Below are 23248 nucleotides of genomic sequence, written 5' to 3'. Positions count from 1 at the left end.
TCGTTCTTCCTCACTCTCAAACAATTCCTATCCTCCAAAGTCTCCACAACTCTTCATGTAGTTACAAACCTCTCTTAAAACTCTCTGCCCTATTCCCACTTGTTCTCACCTTTCCAGCTGCGTCCGAGTGATTTTTCCAGTCCTGCTCTATCTGCCACTCAGTGTCACCCCCGGATTCCCTCCAGCCACTACCTTTTCCTACCCACCAAGCCCAGGGCCAGATCCCGGGCAAGACTGGCAAGTAAACTTGACTCACATGCCGCCCAATAAACGGCTCTGCTATCTTCTAGTCTTTGTACTTTCTCCAGGTGGATAGAAGTATTCCCAATAACTTCAGAAGGTGCAAATATCGTCACACAAACTCTCATCATGCCTATAATTTCCTGTTTCGGACTCCCAACATCCATCCAGTCTGCTAACGGGCCTGCCTTCATCAGCCAAATTACCTAAGGCATCTCTACATCCTGAGGAATAAAGTGGATTCTCCACACACCTTACAGGCCTCAATCTTCAGGCAAAGTTGAAAAGGTCTACTCTGTCCTTAAAGCCCAACTCACTAAGCTAGCTCTAGAAACCCATCAGTCATGGACAAGAAATCTCCCTGTCGCCCTCATGGGACTCTGCGCAACACCAAAAGCATCCTCTTTTTATAGTCCCTTCGAAATCATGTATGGCCGAACTTTTGTCTTAGGGCCTTCATCCTCCCCAGACTCTGAGCCACTCAGGAATTACCTCCCCTCCGTAATCCAGACATGGTCTTTCATCTGTTAAGCAGCAAATGAGGCAATGCCTCTCCTGGTCGACACCTCCTTGTCCTCTCAATATAACTGTCTTGCAGGCACAGAGGTGTTCATCTGCCAACTCGACCCTCACAAAAAGCTGCGACCGAAATGGACAGGCCCCTACACTGTGATACTCAGCATGCCAACTGTAGTGAGAGTCCAAGGACTCCCCCACTGGATCCATCACACCAGGGTTAAACTCATCCCAAAGGCTACGTCTTCCTCTAAAACATTAACAGTTAAGTGGTCATCAAGCACAATTTCTCCTACCACGCTGAAATTAACCAAAAAACCTTCTTAAAACCAAAAACCCCCTAGAAAGCATAAACACAGGGAAGACTAATTACCTGCTTCCAGAAATGGCGTGTATCTACCCAACCACTTGCTGTGCCTCACTTCCAACCAAAAGTCTTTTTTTTTTCCTTTTTTGAGACGGAGTCTCACCCTGTTGCCCAGTCTGGAATGCAGTGCTGCTATCTTGGCTCACTGCAACTTCCACCTCCCAGGTTCAAGCAATTCTACTGCCTCAGCCTCCCTAGTAGCTGGGATTACAGGTGTGCACCACCACGCCAGGCTAATTTTTTGTATCTTTAGTAGAGATGGGGTTTCACCATGTTGGCCAGACTGGTCTTGAACTCCTGACCTCGTGTTCCACTTGCCTCGGCCTCCCAAAGTGCTGGGATTACAGGCATGAACCACCGTGCCTGGCCCCAACCAAAAGCCTTAATACAGGAATATCCCTCATCACAATCCTAATGCTGTCAGTAGCCACCCTGCTGTCCACAGCAGCCCTTCAAGTTGCCGTGAGTGTTATCAGTCTTTCTACTATGGAGGAAAAAATGCAACAGTCCTTTACTTACCATACCCATATAGAAAGATCCTGCTATGGAACCTTAGTTGAAAAATGTGTTGAATCAGGGAAAAGTTATTATAAAGTAAAAAATCTAGGAGTATCTGGCAGTCGTAATGGGGCTATATGCCCCAAAGGGAAGCAGTGGCTTTGCTTCACCAAAATTGGACACTGGGGAGTAAATACTCAAGTGCTAGAGGACATAAAAAGAGAACAGTTTATAGCCAAAGCAAAAGCCAAAGCCAACAACTATCACCCAAAACCACCCATAGTATTTCCATCCCTTTATTAAAAAAACTACGAGCAGACATATCCCTTCCCAAGCCAAGAAAAACCTGTTTGTAGATCTAGGAGAACGCATCGTGCTTACCATGAATGTGTCCAATTGCTGGGTATGCAGGGGAGCCTGTATGAGTGAACAGTGGCCATGGTATGGGATAGACATTCCCCCTTACTAATATCCCAAAACTACAGCCTCACTTTCACTCCTCAGGAATGCCTGCAGTCCTGGACACTTACCAACCCAGTAAGAGGGATGGTGTGCATATCCTACAAGTGGACTAATAAAACCCATTGCATTGTAGGTGAAAGCACTTGTCACCAAACCCTAACAGTCAACGCCTCCACAACCGAGTGGTGGCCAAGGTTACTCCACAGAGCCTGGTCTCTCTCTAACTTAAGCTACCTCAATTGTGTTCCATCAAAAAGGGCCTGGAACTGTACAAATACCACTAACCCTCATGCCACATACCCCCGCCTAAGTGCACTATGGGAAAATCCTATGAACACCAGCCTACAATGGATTGCCCCAATGGATTCTTTTGGATATGTGGAATCCAAGCTTACTCATGGCTACCTTATCACTGGCAAGGTACTTGCTTCATAGGCACAATTAAACCTGACTACTGACTTGGCGAATGCATAAGGTGGGAGTGTTGTACAAAGGAAGAAGACTTGCTGAAGAAGGCCTTTTAAGGGTGAGGAGGACTCGGATTGAAGAACAGCATGACAAAAGGCATGGATGTGGGAAAGACAAGAGAGAGGTAGTCCTAGCTGGACTCGAGGGTTTGTCTGGGAAGGCCAGGATGTACCATTCCTAGTGACTCCCAACAGCTCAGTCAGTAGCCACTCTCAAATCACTGTAGAGCCAAAGTTTTGGTGGCAGGGTCAGCTTTCATGATAAAAATACTCAGCAAACTAGTAAAGAAAGAAAGTTGGTCAGGCACAGTGACTCACACTTGTAATCACACACTTTGGGAGGCCGAGGTGGGCAAATTACTTGATGTCAGGAGTTCGAGACCAGCCTGGCCAACATGGTGAAACTCCATCTCTATCGAAAATACAAAAAATTAGCCAGGCATGGTGGTGTGTGCCTGTAATCCCAGCTACTCATGAGGCTGAGGCAAGAGAATCCCTTGAACCCGCGAGGTGGAGGTTGCAATGAGCTGACATTGTGCCACTGCACTCCAGCCTGGGCAACAGAGGGAGACTCCCTCTCAAAAAAAAAAAAAAAGAAAGAAAGAAAGAAAGAAAGTTATTTAGTCTGAAAAGGGCATTTATATAAAACCCAAAGCTAAATCATACTCAATGATGAAATACTGAAACCTTTGTACCCTTTCTCCATAAGACCAGAATAAGACAAGATGCTCACTTTCACCACTGTTATTTAATATTGTACTGTAAATTCTAGCCAGAGCAATTAGGCAAGAAAAAAAAAGGCATCTGAATTCGCCTTTTCATGAGAAAAGCACTCAACAAACGAGCAATAGAGAAGAAACATAATAAAGATTGTATATGAAAAAATTCATAGCTAATGTCATGTTTAAGTATAAAACTTGAAACTGTTTCCTCTAAGATCAGAAACAAGACAAGGATGCCAACTTTTTTTTTTTTGGAGACGAAATCTCACTCTTGTTGCCCAGGCTGGAGTGCAATGGCGTGATCTCGGCTCACTGCAAGCTCCGCCTCCCAGGTTCATGCCATTCTCCTGCCTCAGCCTCCTGAGTAGCCGGGATTATAGGCGCCTGCCACCACGCCCAGCTAATTTTTGTATTTTCAGTAGAGACGGGGTTTCCCTGTGTTGGCCAGGCTGGTCTCGAACTCCTGACCTCAGGTGATCCAGCCTACCTCGGGCTCCCAAAGTGCTGGGATTATAGGCGTGAGCCACCACGCCTGGCTTAGATGCCCACTTTTGCTGCTTCTATTTAACATAGTTCTGGAAATTCTAGCCAGAGCAATTAGGCAATAAAAAGAAATACAAGAAATCCAAATTGGAAAGGAAAAAGTAAAATTAGCTCTATTTTCAGATGGCCATGATTTTTTATTCATTTCTTTATTTTTTAGAGACAGGGTCTCACTTTGTTGCCCAGGCTGGAGTGCAGTGATGCAATCGTAGCTAAGTGCAGCCTGGGACTCCAGGAAACTTAAGCAGTGCTCTTGCCTCAGCCTCCAGAGTAGCTGGGACTATAGGTACATCAGGCTTTTTTTTTTTTTTTTTTTTTTTTTTTTGGAGAGAAAGGGTCTCACTATGTGCCCAGGCTGGTCTCAGAACTCCTAGCCTCAAGTGATATTCTTGCCTTGCCTCACCCTTCCAAAGTGCGGGAGCTACAGGCATGAGCCACCACACCCAGCCAGCTGACATGATTTTATATGTAGAAAACCTAAAGAGTCTACAAAAAAAAAAAAAAGTGTGAGAACTAATAAAGGCAGCAAGGTTGCAGAATACAAAATGAACACACAGGCTGGGTGCAGTGGCTCAAGCCTGTAATCCCAGCACTTTGGGAGGCCAAGGCGGGTAGATCACCTGAGGTCAGGAGTTCAAGACCAGTCTGGCCGACAAGGTGAAACCCTGTGTCTACTAAAAATACAAAAAATTAGCCAGGCATGGTGGTAGGTGCCTGTAATCCCAGCTGTTTGGGAGGCTGAGCTAGGAGAATTGCTTGAACCCAGGAGGCGGTGGTTGCAGTGAGCCGAGATTGCCAATTGCACTCCAGCCTGGGCAACAAGAGCAAAACTCTGTCTCAAAACAAAAACAAAATCAACACACAAAAATCAGTTGAAGCCAGGTGCAGTGGCACACACCCATAATCCCTCAAACTCATGAGGCTGAGGCGGGAGGATTGCTTGAGACCAGGAGTTCAAGTTCAGCCTGGACACAACAATGAGACACTGTCTCTAAAAAGTAAAAAATTAAAAAAATTAAAAACTCAGTTTAATTTGTATACACTAAAAACGAACAATTCAAAGGAAATTAAGAAAATAGGCCAGGCATAGTGGCTCATGCCTGTAATCACAGCACACTGGGAGGCCAAGGCAGGCAGATCACTTGAGGTCAGGAGTTGGAGACCAGCCTGAGTAACATGTTGAAACCCTGTCTCTACTAAAAATACAAAAATTAGCCAAGCATGGTGGCAGGCACCTGTAATCCTAGCCACTCAGGATGCTGAGGCAGGAGAATCACTTGAACCTGGGAGGCAGAGGTTGCAGTGTGCTGAGATTGACCCACTGCACTACAGTCTGGGTGACAGGGTGAGACACCATATGAAAAGAAAGAAAGGAAGAAAGAAAAGAAAGAAAGAAAGAAAGAGAGAGAGAGAGAGAGAGAAAGGAAGGAAGGAAGGAAGGAAGGAAGGAAGGAAGGAAGGAAGGAAGGAAGGAAGGAAGGAAGGAAGGAAGGAAGGGGGGAGGGAGGGGGAGGGAGGGAGGGAGGGAGGGATGGGAAGGAAGGAAGGAAGGAAGGAAGGAAGGAAGGAAGGAAGGAAGGAAGGAAAGAAGGAAGATAATTCCGTTTGCAATAGCATCAAAAAGAGCAAAATAGGTTAGGCATGGTGACTCACACCTGATTTTGGGAGGCCAAGGCAGGAGGATCGCTTGGGGTGAGGAGTTTCAGACTAGCCTGGGCAACGTAAAGAGACCCTGTCTCCATGAAAATATTTAAAAAGTAGCCAAATGGCGAATGTCTATAGTCTTAGATACTCAGCTACTCAGGAGACTGAGGTGAGAGGATAGCTTGAGCCCCAGAGTGAGCTATGGCCATGCCAGTGCACTCCAGCCTGGGCAAAAAAGTAAGACCCTATTGCAAAAAGAAAAAAAAAAAGGAATAAACTTAACTAAGGAGAAAAAAAGACTTGTACACAGAAAACTACAAAACTGCCGAAATAAAGACACAAATAAAAATCCTGTGTTCATGGATCAAAAGACTTGATGTCACTAAGATGGCAATATTACCAAAAGTGATCAACAGATTCAATGCAATCCCTATCAAATTCCAACAATATTTTTGCAGAAATAGAAAAACCCATCCAAAAATGCATGTGAACTCTCTAGAGATCCCCAAATACCCAAAACAATCTTGAAAATGAAGAACAATGTTGGAGATCCCACACTTGCTGATTTCAAAACTTATTACAAAGCTATAGTAATTAAAACTGTGTGGTACTGGCACAAAGAACACCTTATAGACTAATGGAATGGAATAGAGAACCCAGAAGTAAATCCTTCCATATATGGTCAAATGATTTTCAGCAGGGATGCTAAGGCCATTAAATGGAAAAAAAGACAGTTTTTTTCAACCAATGGTGCTGGGAAAATTGGCTATCCACATACAAAAGAATGCAGTTGGACCCTTAGCTTACACTATATACAAAAATTAAGTTAAAATGCATAAAAAACCTAAATGTAAGAGTGAAGACTGTAAAACTCTTGGAAGAAAATATAGAGGGGAAAACTTCAGGACATTAGATTTGGCAATGAGTTCTTGGAAATGACAACAAAAATACAAGCAACAAAGTAAAATAAATAAATTGGACTTCATCAACATTAAAAACTCGTGTGCATCAAAGGACACTATTAACAGAGTGAAAAAGCAACCTATGGAATGGGAGAAAATATTTGCAAGTTATATGTCTGATAAGAGATTGGTGTCTGGAATATATAAAGAACTTCTGCAGGAGCCAGGCATGGTGGCTCACAGCTGTAATCCCAGGTACTCAGGAAGCTGAAGTAGGAGGATAGCTTGACCCCATGAGTAACACACCCTTAGCAACATAGTGAGATCCCAGCTCTCAAAAAGTAAAAAAACCAAAAAAAAAAAAAAAAAAACTGCTGGGCATGATGGTGCACACCTGTAGTCTCAGCTACTTGGGAGGCTGAGGTTGGAAGATCGAATAACTTCAGCCCAGGAGTTTGAGGCTGCAGTAATCTATGATTGTGCCACTGCACTTCAGCCTGGACAACAGATTGAGACTCCGCTTCTAGAAATAAATAAATAAAGACAGAAAGAACTTCTACAATTAAACAACAACAAACACCTGATTCAAAAGTGGGCCAAGAATTTGGACGTTTCTCCAAAGAGGAGCTATATAATGGCCAATAAACTTGGGGAAGGATGTCAAACATCACTAAATAGGGAACACAAATTAAAACTACAGAAAGATATTGCTTCACATTTATTAGGATGGATGTTTTAAAATATAGGACGTTATTTTTTAAAAAACAGAAAATAACAATTCTCAGTGAGAATGTGGAGAAACTGGAACCTTTGTGTCTTGCTGGTAGAGATGTAAAAACTACAGCAACTGTGTAAACAGTATGGCCATTTCTCAAAAAACTAAACATAGCATCACTGTAATTCCACTTCTGGAAATATATCCAAAAGAAACAAAAGCAGGCCTTGAACAGATACTTGTACATTCATGTTCATAGCAGCATAATTCACCATAGCTAAAAAGCAGAAGCAACCCAAGTGTCCACAGACAGATAAATGAATAAACAAAATGTGGGGTATAAATTGATGGAATATTATTCAGCCTTTAAAGGAAAGGAAAATCTGACACATGCTGTAATATGGGTGAACTTTGAAGAAATTATGCTAAGTTAATTATGCCAGACATAAAAAGGACAAATATTATATATTCGACTTACATGAAGTACCTAGAATAGTCAATTTTATAGAGACAGAAAGTAGAATGGTGGTTGCCAGAGACCATAGGGAGTGGGGAATGGGCAATTATTGTTTAATAGGTACAGAGTTTGTTTGAGAAGATGAAAAAGTTCTGGAGATCGATGGTGGTGATGATTGCACAACAATGTGAATGTAATGCCACTAAACTGTACACTTAAAAATAGGTAAAATGGGCTGAACACGGTGGCTCACACCTGTAATCCCAGCACTCTGGGAGGCCAAGGTGGGCGGACCACGAGGTCAGGAGTTCGAGACCAGCCTGGCCAACATGGTGAAACCCCGACTCTAATAAAAATACAAAAAATTAGCCGGGGGTGGTGGCACGTACCTGTAGTCCCAGCTACTCAGGAGGCTGAGGCAGGAGAATGGCATGAACCCAGGAGGCAGAGGTTGCAGTGAGCCGAGATCGCACCATTGCACCCCAGCCTGGGGGACAGAGCAAGACTCCCTCTTGAGAAAAATAAATAAATGAATAAAAATAGCTAAAGTGGGTCGGGTTCAGTGGCTCACGCCTGTAATCTCAGCATTTTGAGAGGTCGAGACAGGTGGATTACCTGAGGTCAGGAGTTTGAGTACAGCCCTATCAACGTGGTAAACCCCGTCTCTACTAAATACAAAATTAGCCAGGCATGGTGGTGGGCGCCTGTAGTCCCAGCTACTCAGGAGGCTGAGGCAGGAGAATTGCTTGAACCTGGGAGACGGAGGTGGCAGTGAGCTAAGATCTCGCTATTGCACTCCAGCCTGGGCAACAGAGACTCCATCTGAAAAAAAAAAAAAAAATTTTTTTTTTAAAAAGCTAAAGTGATAAATTTTGTTATGGATATTTTGTTCCAATAAAAAAGCATTGGCCGGGCACGGTGGCTCAAGCCTGTAATCCCAGCACTTTGGGAGGCCGAGCCAGGCGGATCACGAGGTCAGCAGATCGAGACCATCCTGGCTAACACGGTGAAACCCCGTCTCTACTAAAAAATACAAAAAACTAGCCGGGCGAGGTGGCGGGCGCCTGTAGCCCCAGCTACTCCGGAGGCTGAGACAAGAGAACGGCGTAAACCCGGGAGGCGGAGCTTGCAGTGAGCTGAGATCCGGCCACTGTACTCCGGCCTGGTCGACGGAGCGAGACTTCGTCTTGAAAATAAAAATAAAAATAAAAATAAAATTAAATAAATAAAATAAAATAAAATAAAATAGCATTATAAAGGCCGGGCGCAGTGGCTCACGCCTGTAATCCCAGCACTCTGGGAGGCCGAGGTGGGCAGATCACCTGAGGTTGGGAGTTTGAGAACAGCCTGACCAACATGGAGAAACCCCATCTGCACTAAAAATACAAAATTAGCCAGGCGTGGTAGCACATGCCTGTAATCCCAGCTACTCGGGAGGCTGAGGCAGGAGAATCGCTTGAACCTGAGAAACAGGTTGCAGTGAGCTGAGATGGCGCCATTGTACTCCAGCCTGGGCAAGAAGAGCAAAACTCCATCTCAAATAAATAAAAAAAGAAAAAAGCATTATAAAAATAGATAAATTGGATTTTATCAAAATTTAAAGTTCGGGAAATCATAGCCATTATCCGAAAAGTGAAAAGTGATGGATGCAGTGGCTCATGCCGAGGTGGGAAGAAAACTTGAGCCCAAGCGTTTAAGACCAGCCTAGCCTATCTCTACAAAAAATTTAAAAATTGGCCGGGCACGGTGGCTCATGCCTGTAATCCCAACACTTCGGGAGGCCGAGGTGGGCGGATCACGACGACTTCAGGCGATCGAGACCATCCTGGTTAACATGGTGAAACCCCGTCTCTACTAAAAATACAAAATTAGCCAGGCGTGGTGGCAGGCACCTGTAGTGCCAGCTACTCGGAAGGCTGAGGCAGGAGACTGGCGTGAACCCGGGAGGCGAAGCTTGCAGTGAGCCGAGATTGCGCCACTACACTCCAGCCTGGGCGGCGGAGCGAGACTCCATCTCAAAAATAAAATAAAATAAAATAAAAAATTAGCCATATGTGGTGGCACGTGCCTGTGCTCTCAGCTACTTTGGGGCTGAGGTGGGAAAGTCACTTGAACCTAGGAGTTTGAGGCAGCAGTGAGCCATAATCTTACCACTGCACTCCACTCTGGGTGACAGAGCCAGACCCTATTTCAAAAAAAATTAAAATTTAAATTAAATTTTAAAAATGTAAAACAAAAAAGAAAAAATGTGTACAGGATTTTATTTTGGGGTGATGAAAATGTTTTGAAACTAGATAGAGGCTGGACACAGTGGCTCAGGCTTGTAATCCCAGTACTTTGGGGGGGCCGAGGTGGGTGGATCGCCTGAGGTCAGGAGTTCAAGACCAGCCTGACCAATACGGCAAATACTAAAATTACAAAAAAGTCAGGCATGGTGGCGTGCACCTGTTCTCCCAGCTACTCAGGAGGCTGAGACAGGATAATTATTTGAACCTGGGAGGCAGAGGTTGCAGTGAGCTGAGATCATGCCACAGCACTCCAGCCTGGAGGACAGTGTGAGACTCCTTGTCCAAAAAAAAAAAAAAAAGCCGGGCACAGTGGCTCACGCCCGTAATCCCAGCACTTTGGGAGGTGGAGGCAGGCAGATCACGAGGTCAGGAGTTCAAGACCAGCCTGGTCAATATGGCAAAACCCTGTCTCTACTAAAGATACAAAAAATTAGCAGGGCCTGGTGGGGCATGCCTGTAATTTCAGCTACTTGGGAAGCTGAGGCAGGAGAATCGCTTGAACCTAGGAGGTGGAGGTTACAGTGAGCCGAGATTGCACCACTGCATTCCAACCTGGGCAACAGGGCAAGCTCTGTCTCAAAAAAGAAATAAACTAGATAAGGTGGTGGTTGCATAACACTGTGAATGTACTGAATGCCACTTAATTCCTCATTTAAAATGACTTTATGTTATATGAATTTTACCACAGTTTTTTTTTTTTTTTTTTTTTTTTTTTTTTTGAGACGGAGTCTCGCTCTGTCGCCCAGGCTGGAGTGCAGTGGCCAGATCTCAGCTCACTGCAAGCTCCGCCTCCCGGGTTCACGCCATTCTCCTGCCTCAGCCTCCCGAGTAGCTGGGACCACAGGCGCCGCCACCTCGCCCGGCTAATTTTTTGTGTTTTTAGTAGAGACGGGGTTTCGCCGTGTTAGCCAGGATGGTCTCGATCTCCTGACCTTGTGATCCGCCCGTCTCGGCCTCCCAAAGTGCTGGGATTACAGGCTTGAGCCACCGCGCCCGGCCGAATTTTACCACAGTTTTAAAGAAAAAGAAACTGAAGCTCAGAGTGGTTGAGTTACGTGAGATCTTACAGCCAGTAACTGGTGGAACCATAAATTGAACCCAGATCCGTGAATTCAAATAAAGCATATGTTACACAGTGAGAAAGCAGGTGCATTTCCTTTACTTATTTCAGGGGTAAATGACTGTTATGCTGGTGCTTTCTCTCTCTCTTTCTTCCTTCCTTCCTTCCTTCCTTCCTTCCTTCCTTCCTTCCTTCCTTCCTTCCTTCCTTCCTTCCTTCCTTCCTTCCTTCTTTCCTTCCTTCCTTTCTTCCTTTCTTTCTTCCAGAGACAGGGTCTTCATTATCCAGGCCGGATTATAGTGGCATGATCATAGTTCACTGCAGGCTTGACCTCTTGGGTTCAAGTGATCCTCTCTCCTCAACCTCCTGTGTACCTGGAACTACAAGTGTGCAGCATCACATCCGGCTAATTTTATTTTTATTTTTTTTGTAGAGACAAGGTCTCACTATGCTGATGCTGGTGTTTTTCTGAGAGCAGGTGTTTGTAAGGGAGAAGGGACAGTGCCTTCTGCATAGTAGGCACACAATTTCTGTTTCTCTGAGGAAGGAAAGAGCAATGATTCCCACTGATAAGGCTCTGAAGTCTGGAGAGAACTTAGGATGTTTAGGAGGGACCATAACTCCCTCAAAGCAATGAAAGGATCTTCCTTAGGGATAGGAGGGAGGGACTAGCTTCTTTCACATGCTGTGTGACCTTGGTCAAATTACTTAACCACCCTGAGCTAGGTTCTTCATCTGTAAAATGGGAATAACATGCTTGCAGTGGTGAGAAATGGGGAAATGCCTATAAACACTTTTTAAAGTGCTAAATGGGCCACATATGGTGGCTTACGCCTATAATCCCAGCACTCTGGGAGGCTGAAGCAGGAGGATCCCCTGAGCCCAGAAGTTCAAGACCAGCCTGGGCAACATAGTGAGACCCCATCCCTACTAAAAATAAAAATAATAGCTGGGCATGGTGGTGTACACCTGTAGTCCCAGCTACTTGGGGGAGCTGAGATGGGAGGATTGCTTGAGCCCAGGAGTTTGAGGCTGAAGTGAGCTTTGATCATGCCACCGCACTCTGGGCAACAGAGCAAGACCCTGTCTCAAAAAAAAAAAAAAAAAAAAAAAAAAAGCAATACATAAGTAAGCTGGGTTCCCCAGACTCAGCTGCACTTTTGCAGTTATCTAGATTATAGCATCCCATTCTTACTGGAATTGTATCTGATTGCTCCAGATGGGACCAGGTCAGTCTATTGCAGTAGCCCCAAAAGCCCCAAAGTCTGGATGAGGATTGGCTTCTGTGAGCATGTACTGAAGAGGATATTAGGGTTGCTACTGCCCACACATTTGCCATCTGGGGATTCAGTTTCATCCACCAGACCCAGGGGACTTGTTATACAGAGATGAAAACCTCACAGTCCCTAAGGCCCCTGGGAGAAACAGGTACACAAACATAATTTTTTTTTTTTTTTTGAGATGGAGTCTCACTCTATTGCCCAGGCTGGAGTGCAGTGGCACAATCTCGGCTCACTACAACCTCTGCCTCCTGGGTTCAAGCGATCCTCCTGCCTCAGCCTCCTGAGTAGCTGGGATTACAGGCACTTACCACCATGCCTGCCTAATTTTTGTATTTTTAGTAGAGTCAGAGTTTCACCATGTTGGCCAGGCTGGTCTTGAACTCCTGAGCTTAAATGATCCACCTGCCTCAGCCTCCCAAGGTGATGGGATTACAGGCATGAGCCACTGCGCCTGGCCAACAAACATAATTATAATACAGCCTTAACTCCTGTGAGAACAGAACTATCAGCAGGGGTGTTCAGAAAAGGAAATATTTGCCTCAGACATTTAGGAGTCAAATCCCTCCTTTGGCCACTCCTCACCCATTTCCAGGCCTCATCCTAATCCCATAAAGTCACCCAATGGGTTGGATGCACAGTAATGTGTGACTGGTCCAGTTCAAGCCAGAGGGTTATCTTTCCCTCCCGACTAGTAAATCTACTCCCTCTAATGCCCAGCCCAAATGTCACCTGTTTTGTGATGGCTCCAAGAACTTGAAGGCCAGCTTTTTTTCTGTGCTTTCTTTGCACTTCATCCCACAAATACTTACTGGGTAAATTTCATTTTGGCCCTGGAGATGGATTTATACCACTTGGCTTCTGTCCTAAGCGTGTATATCCACTGGGGAAGATAGAACAGCAGCAGGCAGTGATAGTTACACCACTGCAAGAGGGGAGCACAAGGTAAATACTCCCTGAAGGAGCTATGGGAGACACCTTTGGGGTCTTTTTAGCCCATTTTGCCCTCTGTAAAACTGCTTACCCACTCAGGATTGAGGCTTGCAGACCCTGTGTGTCTAGTGAGTCTTAGTTCCCTACCAGAAGCTGAGTGGCCCAGGGAGATTACTTCATTACAGGTGGGCCAATTCGATTCTGTATCCCAGGATTTGGAATCAAGTTTCAAAGATGCAGAGAGCTGTGAAACAATCAGGCAGAAAGCCCTGGGCTGAGAGTACCAGAGGAGGGAGGGAGGGAAGGACAAGCGTTGTTGCCTGTGGAGTCTAAAGAACACCCCCATACAATCAGTTCTTTACAATCCTTACAATCGTCTCCTTGTTTTGCTTAAAGGAGCTTCAAGCATTCTGGATACCATTACAATGGTCCTTATTGAGGCAAGAGTAGCCAGGCAGGCTCCCAACCTATGCTGAGGTAAAGGACAGAAGGGAGCAGGCAGGACAGGCCAGGGCCAGAAATTGGGGTTGGGTGAAAGATGCAGGAGAGGATTCTGAGCAAGGGGAACAGCATAGGCAAAGGCCAAGGGATGGGAACTCCAGGAGTAAGGTGCAAAGAGGCAAGGCTGGAGATAGGGCCAGGGCCACACAGGAACTTGTAAGCCACAAGGAAGTTTAAGAAAATTGCAATTTAAAGGGACCATAAAGGCACTAAGAGTAGAAGTCTGGGGATGGTGAAACCCTATAATGGCCCCTTTGGGGAGATGGTGGTGGCCTACATTGAAAGTGAGAGGACTGGACAAGGTGTGGTGGCTCACACCTATAATCCTAGCACTTTGGGAAGCCAAGGGGAACAGATTGCTCGAGCCCAGCAGTTTGAGACCAGCTTGGGCAACATAGCAAAATTCTGTTTCTACAAAGAAGACCAAAATTAGCCAGGCATGGTGGCACATGTCTGTAATCCCAGCTGCTTGGGAGGCTGTGTTAGGAGGATTACTTGAGGCTGGCAGGTGGAGGCTGCAGTGAGCCAAGATCACACCACTACACTCCAGTCTGGATGAGAGAGATCCTGCCTCCAAATAAATTAATTTAATTTAATCAAATAATTTAAAAAAATTTTTTTTTTTTTTTTTTTATTAGATGAAGTCTCACTCTTGTCGCCCAGGCTGGAGTGCAATGGTGCGATCTTGGCTCACTTCAACCTCCGCCTCCAGGTTCAAGTGATTCTCCTGCCTCAGCCTCCCAAGTAGCTGGGATTATAGGTGCCTGCCACCATGCCAGGCTAATTGTTTTAGTTTTGTTTTATTTATTTATTTAGAGACTGAGTCTCGCTCTGTCGCCCAGGCTGGAGTGCAGTGGCACAATCTCAGCTCACTGGACGCGACGCCTCCTGGGTTCATGCCATTCTCCTGCCTCAGCCTCCCGAGTAGCTGGGACTACAGGTGCCCGCCACCACGCCCAGCTAATTTTTTCTATTTTTAGTAGAGCCGGGGTTTCACTCGTTAGCCAGTATGGTCTCAATTTCCTGACCTCATGATCCGCCCGCCTCAGCCTCCCAAAGTGCTGGGATTACAGGCATAAGCCACCATGCCCGGCCATTTTTTTAAATTTTTACTAGAGATGGGGTTTCACCATGTTGCCAGGCTGGTCTTGAACTCCTGATCTCAGGAGATCCACCTGCCTCAGCCTCCCAAGGTGCTGGGATTACAGGCGTGAGCCACTGTGCCTGGCCCTAAATCAAATAATTATAAAAAGAGGCTGGGCACGGTGGCTCACACCTGTAATCCCAGCAATTTGGGAGGCCGAGGTGGGTGGATTACCTGAGGTCAGCAGTTCAAGACCAACCTGACCAATAGGGTGAAACCCCGTCTCTACTAAAAATACAAAAATTAGCTGGGCGTGATGGCTCATGCCTGTAACCCCAGCTACTCAGGAGGCTAAGGCAGGAGAATAACTTGAACCTGGGAGGCATGCGCCTGTAGTTCGAGCTACTCAGGAGGCTGAGGCAGGAGAATTGCTTGAACCCTGGAGGCAGAGGTTGCAGTGAGCCGAGATCATACCACTGTGCTCCAGCCTGGGTGACAGAGCAAAACTCCACCTAAAAAACAAAACAATAATAATAATAATAATGGAACCAAGCAAGAAAAGCTAAAAAGAGAGAGCGAGAGAAAGAAAACTGCATGTGGCTAGATGGAGGAGCAGGGGAGAGATCAGGGGAATGGAAGAGAAAACCTGTTGGAGTCTGTGGAGAATCAGGCCTTCAGCTCCAGCAGCCCCAGCCCCAGCCCCCAGCCCCAGCCCCAGGCCCCTAAGGAGAGCGTTAAGATTCTTTCTTTCTTTCTTTCTTTCTTTTTTTTTTTTTTTTTTTTTGAGACGGAATCTTGCTCTGTCGCTTAGGCTGGAGTGCAGTGATGCGATTTCACCTCACTGTAACCTCTGCCTCCTGGGTTCAAGCGATTCTCCTGCCTCAGCCTCCTGAGTAGCTGGGATTACAGGCATGCACCACCACGCCCGGCTAATTTTTGTATTTTTAGCAGAGACGGGGTTTCACCATGATGGCCAGGCTGGTCCTCAACTCCTGACCTCAGGTGATCCACCTGCCTCGGCCTCACAAAGTGCTGGGATTACAGGTGTGAGCCACCGCACCCGGCCAATGCTTTCTTATTCTTCCCCCAGGGCAAGTGTCCCAACAGACCTGCTGGAACCACCAATCTACTCCTGCCCCCCTGGGAAGAAGAGGCAGTCCTCCCAGGTGGCCTTTTCATTAGGCTGCTGAGGGTGTGCGGTTGGGGAGTGTCCCTGGGGTGCTGGTGGAATGTTCACTTCTGTGCCTCCTTCCTGATAGAGGAGAGCAGAAACTTTGCCTGGACTGTTCTTGTAGCTGAGTAGCCTTGAATGTGTAATTTAACTTCCCTGGGGCTCATCTTACTCATCTGTTTAAAATAGAACATAATGCCTACCCTACCTTGTCAGACTGTCGAGAGAATAATTTGAAGGCTGAACATAGGACCTGGCACAAAGTAGGTGCTTACTTCCTCTCAGGAGTCTGGGCTGAGTGCAGAATTCTGTCCCCAACAGGGATTAGTAACTGTCATCAGAGGCCTGGCTTGTAGCATCACCAGTTAAGCCATGTGCCTGAGCCAGTGACAAAGCCTCTGATGCTTCAGCATACTGAGATAAAGGGCAAGAGGGACCTGTTCCCACCATCTCCCTCCCATGAATGACAGCTGAGAGGGAACCATGGGACAGAGACGGCAATAAAAGAAAAAGCCAACTCATATTGAACACTCATCTGGCCTAGGTTAAGCCCTTCACATCCCTTAGCTCATGTAATCCTTGCAAACCCCATGGGAAAGGGTTTGCATGTGTGAGTATTTATTTATAAATATACAGATGACCTTTGAACAACACAACATAGATTTGAACTGTGAGGGTTGGTTGGACATGGTGGCTCATGCCTGTAATCCCAGTACTTTGGGAGGCCAAGGTGGGAAGATGGTTTGAGGCTGGGAGTTTGAGACCAGCCTGGACAACACAGTGAGACCCTGTGTCTACCAAAAAAAAAATTTTTTTTGAGACAGGGTCTGGCTCTGTCACCCAAGCGAGAGTGCAATGGTGCAATCTTGGCTCACTGTAACCTCCACCTCCCAGGCTCAAGCAATCCTCCTGCTTCAGTCCCCCTAGTAGCTGGGACTAGAGGCATGTGCCATCACACCGGCTAATGTTGCTATGTTGCCCAGGCTGGTCTCGAACTCCTGGACTCAAGCCATGCACCCATCTTGGCCTCCCAGCATGCTGGGATTACAGGCAAGAACAACCATGCCTGGCCTCTACAAAATAAAAAAAAATAATAATAATTGTGCCAGGTGTGGTGGCTCATGCCTGTAATCCCAGCACATTGGGAGGCCGAGGCAGGTGGATCACCTAGGTCAGGAGTTTGAGACCAGCCTGGCCAACATGGTGAAACCCCATCTCTACTAAAAATACAAAAATGAACCGGGCACGGTGGCACATGCTTGTAGTCCCATCTACTCGGGAAGCTGAGGCAGGAGAATCACTTGAACACAGGAGGCAGAGGAGGTTGCAGTGAGCGGAGATCTCATCATTGCACTCCAGCCTAGGCAACAAAAGTGAAATTCCATCTCAATTAAAAAAAAAAAAAAAGGCCGGGCGCGGTGGCTCAAGCCTGTAATCCCAACACTTTGGGAGGCCGAGACGGGCGGATCACAAGGTCAGGAGATCGAGAGCATCCTGGCTAACACAGTGAAACCCCGTCTCTACTAAAAAAATACAAAAAAAAACTAGCCGGGCGAGGTAGCGGGCACCTGTAGTCCCAGCTACTCGGGAGGCTGAGGCAGGAGAATGGCATGAACCCGGGAGGTGGAGCTTGCAGTGAGCCGAGATCGCACCACTGCACTCCAGCCTGGGCGACAGAGCGAGACTCCATCTCAAAAAAAAAAAAAAAAAAAAAAAAAAAATTGTACAGGTTCACTTATACAAAAATGTTTTTCAATAAATACATTGGAAAAAATTTTGGTGCAACAATTTAAAAAACTTGCAGATAAACCTTACAGGTTAAAAATATTTTTAAAATTTAAGAAACAGTTATATCATGAATGCATAAAATATATGTAGATATGAGTTCATTTTTTCATTTACCACCATAACATATTCACAAATCTGTTATAAAAACTTAAAATTTTTAGCCAGGCATGGTAGTGCACACCTGTAACCCAAGCTACTCGGGAGGCTGAGGCAGGAGAATCACTGGAACCCAGGAGGTGGAGCTTGCAGTGAGCCAAGCAAGACTCTATCTCAAAAAAATAAAAAATAAAATAAAATAAAAAGTTAAAATTTATCAAAACTTACACATACAAGGCCACACATGTGACTCACGCCTGTAATCCCAGCACTTTGGTAGGCCAAGGTGGGTGGATCACCTGAGGTCAGGAGTTCGAGACCAACCTGGCCAACATGATGAAACCCAGTCTCTACTAAAAATACAAAAATTAGCCAGGCGTGGTGGTACACATCTGTAATTCCAGCTACTTGGGAGGCTGAGGCACAAGAATCTCTTGAACCTTGGAGGTGGAGGTTGCAGTGATCTGAGATCGTGCCACTGCACTCTAGCCTGGGCAATAAATCGAGACTCCGTCTCAAAAAAACAAAACAAAACAAAACCTTATATATGCAAACACTTAAAGACTGTATATAGCACCATTTACAGCCAAGAGAAATATGAACAAATGTAAAGATGCAGTGTTAAATCATAATTGGCTGGGTGCAGTGTCTCAAGCCTGTAATGCCAGCACTTTGGGAGTCTAAGGCAGGAGGATCACTTGAGCCTAGGAATTTGAGACTGGCCTGGGCAATGTAGGCAGACCCCATCTACACACACACACACACACACACACACACACACTGCTGGCAGAGCGTGGTGGTGTGTGCCTATAGTCCCAGCTAATAGGGAGGCTGAGGCAAGAGGATTGAGCAAGCCCAGAAGATCGAGGCTGCAGTGAGCCATAGTTGCACTACCGTACTCCAGCCTGGATGATAGGGAGAGAAGATCCAGTCTCAAATAATGGAATGATAAGTAAATAAATAAATCATAACTGCATAGAATTAACTAGTATGTATTGTACTACTGTAATAATTTCCTAGCCACTTCCTGTTGCTATTGTGAGCTAAAGCTTAAAACATCATGTGTTGCTAATCATCACATGAGCAATTCATCTCTCCAGTAAACTGTGTATAGCACTAAAAGTGACCTCCCCCAGTTCTCTTGTATTTTTCATCCTGTTAAGTACAATACTGTAAACTTCAAATAACGCCATGGGACCCATGTGAAGTATCACTATTGATGCTGGAAGTGCTCCCAAGAAGCTGAGAAAAGTCATGACATTATAAGAAAAAGTTGAATTCCTTGACTGAGGTTTGCAGCTGTGGTTACCCCCATTTCAGTCAGATATCATTGTAAACAGATAATATAAACTTACGATATTGATCAATAGAGTACTATAAATGTATTTTCTCCCATGATTTTCTTTCTTTCTTTCCTTTCTTTCTTCTTTTACATTTTTTAGAGCCATATTTTCACTATGTTGCCCTACAGCCTCAAACTCCTGGGCTTGGATCCTCTTGCCTCAGCCTCCTGAGTATCTAGGACTATAGGAGGGTCACCATGCCTGGCTTGATTTTCTTAACATTTTCTTTCTCCTTTCTTTTTGTAGAGACAGGGTCTTGCTATGTTGCCCAGGCTGGTCTCAAACTTCTGGCCTCAAGGGATCCTCCCGCCTCAGCCTCCCAGAGGTGCCACTTCATCTTCCTTCTTTTTTTTTTTTCTGGCTCTGTTGCCCAGGCTGGAGTGCAGTGGCACCATCTCCACTCACCGCAATCTCTGCCTCCTGGGTTGAAGCGATTCTCCTGCCTCAGCCTCCTGAGTAGCTGGGATTACAGGCACCTGCCAACATATCCAGCTAATTTTTGTGTTTTTAGTAGAGACGGAGTTTCACCATGTTTGCCAGTCTGGTCTCAAATTCCCGACCTCAGGTGATCCACCCACCTCAGCCTCCCAAAGTGCTGGGATTACAGGCCTGAGCCACCGCACCTGACCCCGGCCAGCATTTTGTTTTTCCTAGTTACTTTATTCTAACAATACAGTATATAGGCTGGGTGCGGTGGCTCATGTCTGTAATCCCAGGACTTTGAGAGGCCAAGGCGGGTAGATCACCAGAGATTGGGAGTTCGAGACCAGCTTGGCCAACATGGCGAAACCCCGTCTTTACTAAAAATACAAAAATTAGCGGTGTGTGGTGGCACATGCCTGTAATCCCAGCTACTGGAGAGGCTGAGGCAGGAGAATTGCTTGAACCTGGGAGGCGGAGGTTGCAGTGAGCAGAGATAGTGCCATTGCACTCCAGCCTGGGCAACAAGAGGGAAATTCCATCTCCAAAAAAAAAAAAACAAAAAAAAAAAAAACCAGAATATAATACATATAACATACAAAGTATGTGTTAATTGACTGTTAATGCTATCAGTAAGGCTTCTGGTCAAAAGTAAGCTATCAGTAGTTAAGTTTTCGGGGAATCAAAAGTTATACATGGGGCCAGGCGCAGTGGCTCACGCCTGTAATCCCAGCACTTTGGGAGGCTGAGGCAGGCAGATCATCTGAGGTCAGGAGTTAGAGACCAGCCTGGCCAACATGGTAAAACCCCATCTCTACTAAAACTACAAAAATTAGCCGGGTGTGGTGGTGGGCACCAGTAATCCCAGCTACTTGAGAGGCTGAGGCAGGAGAATCGCTTGAGCCTCGGAGGCGGAAGTTTCAGTGAGCTGAGATTGTGCCACTGTACTCTAGCCTGGGCGACAGAGTAAGAGTGTCTCAAAAAAAAAAAAAAAAAAGTTATGCATGGATTTTCTACTGTGGTGGGGGGTCAGCACCACTAACCCCCATGCGAGAGTCAACTGTACTACTTTTTTAGAGTAATCTTAAAACAGCAAAATTGAGCAGAAAGTACAGAGTTCCCATATGCCCCTGCTCCCACACATGCACGTCCTCCTCCATTATCAACATCCTACGTCAGAGTGGTACATTTGTTACAATCAATGAACCCATACTGATATATCATTATCGACCAAAATCCATAGTCTACATTAGAGTTTACTTTTGGTGTTGTATATTCTATAGGCTTTGAAAAACATATAGTGACATGTATAGCTTTACTTTTCTTTCCTTTCTTACTTTTTTTTGGAGACAGAGTCTTGCTCTATCCCCCAGGCTGGAGTGCAGTGGTGCGATCTCAGCTCAGTGCAAAGTCCACTTTCTGGGTTCAAGCGATTCTCATGCCTCAGCCTCCCAAGTAGCTGGGATTACAGGCGCCTGCCACCACATCTGGCTAAATTTTGTATTTTTGGTAGAGATGGTGTTTCGCCATGTTGGCCAGGATGGTCTCAAGCTCCTGACCTCAGGCAATCTGCCTGCTTTGGCTTCCCAAAGTGCTGGGATTACAGGTGTGAGCCACTGCACCTGGCCTATGCTTTACTTTTCAGTGTAATTTTGTTTGTATTAAAGTGGTACATGCTCAGCCAGGTGCAGTGGCTCATGCCTGTAATCCCAGCACTTTGGGAGGCTGAGGCAAACGGATTGCTTGAACCCAGGAGTTGGAGACCAGCCTGTGCAACACGGCGAAACTTTGTCTCCACAAAAAATACAAAAATAGCTGGGCATGGTGTCATGCATCTGTATTCCCTGCTACTTGGGTGGCTGAGATGGGAGGATCACTTGAGCATGGAGTTTAAGGCTACAGTAAGCTGCGATTGTGCCATGCACTCCACCTTGGGTGACAGTGTGAGACTCTGTTTCAAAAAAGAAAAAAAAACCACGTATACTCAGTGGCTTAAAAGTCAAAGAATACGTCGGGTGTGGTGGCTCATGCCTATAATCTCAGCACTTTCAAAGGCCAAGGCGGGTGGATCACCTGAGGTCGGGAGTTCAAGACCAGCCTGACCGACATGGACAAACTCCATCTCTACTAAAAATACAAAATTAGCTGGGTGTGGTGGCACTTGGCTGTAATCCCAACTACTCAGGAGGCTAAGGCAGGAGAATCACTTCAACCCAGGAGGCGGAGCTTGCAGTGAGCCAAGATCACGTCACTGCACTCCAGACTGGGCAACAAGAGCGAAACTCCGTCTCAAAAAAAAAAAAAAAAAAAGTAAAAGAATTCAAAAAAGGCTTATATGGAAAACCCAGCGTCTCTCTTCCCTGCATACCCCACCCACTTCCTTTTTTTTTTTTTTTTTTTTTTTGAGACGGAGTGTTGCTCTGTGGCCCAGGCTGGAGTGCAGTGGCGCGATCTCGGCTCACTGCAAGCTCCGCCTCCCAGGTTCATGCCATTCTCCTGCCTCAGCCTCCTGAGTAGCTGGGACTACAGGTGACTGCCACCACGCCCGGCTAATTTTTTGTATTTTTAGTAGAGACAGGGTTTCACCGTGTTAGCCAGGATGGTCTCGATCTCCTGACCTCGTGATCCACCCGCCTCAGCCTCCCAAAGTGCTGGAATTACAGGCGTGAGCCACCGCGCCCGGCCCCCACCCACTTCTTAACCCCAGCCCAGGCAGAGTGGCATCTTCTATGTAATCGTCAGCCTTGGGATGGCCATACCCTTGCCACTGAGGTAATGTACCTTCTTCTCTGTATCAGGAACATCAAAGGGGACTGGAGCCAAGTGGTCAGACTGGCTTCTACTTCAAGGATCAGTCAGGCATCTCAGATAAGATAGCCTAAAGGTATTTTTAAATCCCTACTTGCTGCTTTAGAAGCCCCAGTAGGCTGGGTAGGGTGGCTCACACCTGTAATTAGAGCAACGCAGTGGGACCCTGTCTCTACAAAAAATAAACAATATATAAAAAAACTAGCTGGGCATGGTGGCGTGTGCCTGTAGTGCTAGGTACTAGGGAGGCTAAGGTTGGAGATTAACTGAGCCTGGTAGGTTGAGACTGTAGCGAGCTATGATCGCGCCACTGCACTGTAGCCTGGGTGACAGAGTAAAACCCTGTTTAAAAAAAAAAGAGAGAGAGAAAGAGAGAAGAAGCCCCTATAGTAATTTTAAGAGTTTTGCTGAGAGAGGAAAACTAAAGTTCAATACAAAAAGACTGCTGTGATGTGAAGCTGCCTGGGAGGCGGCAGATTAAGATTCTTGCTGGCTGCATGTCTGGAGCAAACCTCTCTCCTTTGGATCTCCTTTGAGATCTTCATGTGAAAACAAAGGGACTGGGTAGATGATCATTAGAGCTTTGTCCAAGATGACAGAGGGAGCTGGGGTTGTGGCTGCTGCTGCTAGCAGCTTCATCTCTGGAGCCCTTCCTGTAAGCCAGTGCTTCCCATTGCCCTCCTTGCAACCACCCTCGAAGCAGGTATTACTACCTCCATTTTTTTTTTTTTTTTTTTGAGACAGAGTCTTGCTCTGTTGCCCAGGCTGGAGTGCAGTAATGTGATCTTGGCTCACTGCAACCTCCGCCTCCCGGATTCAAGCAATTCTCCTGCCTCAGCGTCCCAAATAGCTGGGATTACAGGCACATGCCACCACACCCAACTAATTTTTTATTTTTAGTAGAGACAGGGTTTCACCATGTTGGAAAGGCTGGTTTTGAGCT

General features: G+C 46.0%; 1 protein-coding gene and 1 pseudogene across 1 annotated transcript in view; both read left to right on the top strand.

Annotated features, from left to right (window-relative positions):
• The window catches only part of DCAF1 (DDB1 and CUL4 associated factor 1), a 204847-nt gene that overhangs the window by 69899 nt on the left and 111700 nt on the right, over nucleotides 1-23248 (top strand). The window lies entirely within an intron of this gene.
• On the top strand, nucleotides 1142-22379 carry LOC126948972 (suppressyn-like; annotated as a pseudogene).

The sequence above is a fragment of the Macaca thibetana genome, chromosome 2, assembly GCF_024542745.1.
Source record: "Macaca thibetana thibetana isolate TM-01 chromosome 2, ASM2454274v1, whole genome shotgun sequence".
Taxonomy (NCBI): Eukaryota; Metazoa; Chordata; class Mammalia; order Primates; family Cercopithecidae; genus Macaca; species Macaca thibetana.
This window is presented reverse-complemented; position numbering and strand designations above follow the sequence as displayed.